This window comes from Arachis ipaensis, chromosome B06, assembly GCF_000816755.2.
Source record: "Arachis ipaensis cultivar K30076 chromosome B06, Araip1.1, whole genome shotgun sequence".
Lineage (NCBI taxonomy): Eukaryota > Viridiplantae > Streptophyta > Magnoliopsida > Fabales > Fabaceae > Arachis > Arachis ipaensis.
The window spans coordinates 92,298,877-92,300,598 of NC_029790.2; the positions used below are offsets into that span (position 1 = coordinate 92,298,877).

The 1,722-nt window shown below is 40.4% G+C and overlaps 1 protein-coding gene across 6 annotated transcripts in view; it reads right to left on the reverse strand.

Moving 5' to 3' along the window:
- Window positions 1-497, reverse strand: part of LOC107604678 (WAT1-related protein At3g28050-like) — a 4,502-nt gene extending 4,005 nt beyond the window's left edge. For 4 of the 6 annotated variants that reach the window (XR_002348965.1, XR_002348966.1, XR_002348964.1 and 1 more), the window contains exon 1: window positions 211-497. The gene's annotated coding sequence lies outside the window, so the exon portion shown is untranslated. Of the gene's footprint in view, window positions 1-143; window positions 163-210 lie in introns of those variants that run through there. The other 2 variants (XR_001612336.2, XR_002348963.1) reach the window with 2 other exon arrangements.

Below are 1,722 nucleotides of genomic sequence, written 5' to 3' on the forward strand. Positions count from 1 at the left end.
ACGGCAGAGAAAACATATCAAAAACAAGTTAATCTCCCAAAATCAACGGAAAAAGGAATCAAGACAGAGAAAGCAACGGATCAACAAGCAAATTTAATGAACCACATCGCTGAAACCCCTAACCAGAGGGAAAAAAACCAAACCTAACAGAATTGATCAAAATCGGCGATTAGGAGGTTATCTGCTTGAAGATGACGATTAGGAAGTTACCTACTTGAAGACGACGAAGACGGCACCGAGATATCAGAAGACAAAAGACGCCGCTGAGATCTCAACAACGAAGGCGACGACACCGAGAGTGCAGAAAAAGACAGTGATGAGACCTCAGAAGGCGGCATCGAGACCGCAGAAGATGACGCCGACGGGACCTCAGGAGACGGCGGCGAGACGCAGAAGACAGCGGCGAAGTAGGCAACAATGGCGCTCAGAGAAGATGAGAATGGTATCTGATTGGAGAAGACGAGAGTGTGGGTGAGTTAGGGTTAGTAAGGGTAATTAAGATAATATATTTTAAATTAGCAACTGATTTTTCGACCGATTAGTTTATAAAATCGGTTGCTAACTTAAAAATTAGCAACCGATTCAGTGACCATAACTTTAGCGACCGAATTAGTAACCAATCAAGTTTCATTCTATTTACCTATTGATCGGTTGAAAAATCGGTCGCTAAATTAAAAAATAGCGACCGATTTTGTGATTAAAAGTCCCAAGAAGATTCCTTTCTTTGTTTTGGTTGCTAATTCGGTTGCTAAATTAAAAAATAGCGACTGATTTTTGTAAAACCCAGAATTTTTTACCAAAAAAAAGTCCTATTTTAAATTAATTTCAAATAATATTTTATTTACAGTTTTAATTTCAGAAATTGTTTCATTGAAGATAATTAAAGGTAGTTTTGATTAATTGGATTTGAAATAAGTGGAGGTTTTTATCCAAACTCTATAATTTTGGATTATTTTCCTATTTACTATATAAAAGTCTTAGAAATTCAATAATGATGATGTTTGAAAATTTAAATTAGAATTTTATCTAATTTTATAATTATTGAATTAAACTACTTTAGTTTTAATAATAAAAAAAATTAATTATATTGTATTATATTTTCAATTAGAGTATTTGATTCCAAGCCAAATAATATTTTGATACAATTAAAGTAATTTTAGAGATTCAATTAGTTTCAAATTAAACCCAAAGTTCCCAATTTTTATACACCAAACCCTAATTTTATTAAATCACAATTCCCCCTTCATCCAATGAAACCTTAGCCGCTGCCCTATTTTTCCTTTCGAGCAAAACCACACAACACAGTAGCAGCTGTTGCAAGAAACAAAGAAAGAAAGGGAAAGGGAAAGCAGAATCAGGGAAGGGGAGAAGAGAGGGAGATTTGAAAGAGCAGAACGGAGAAGAAGGAGAGGAAGAGAGGCACGAGCCAGCACCGGTGGGCCTCGCCGTCGCTGCCGAGCTGCTCGCCGCTCGTCACCATCGAGAAGAAGGCCAGAACCGAGGGAGAGAGCCACGCAAGGAGGAGGTGTCGCCGTCCCGTGGAGCTGCGTTGCTGTCGCTGCTGGTCCACCATAGAGCCGCCGTCAAAGCTGAGTCACGGTGAGAGCTGGCTCGCGAGTGGGTGGTTGCGGGCTTGGAGCCACCTCGTCTTCGTCGTCACCGTCCAACGCGAGGCCAGCTGCTGTCATCGCACTTCCCAGTCATCTCTGCCGCCACCGTGCC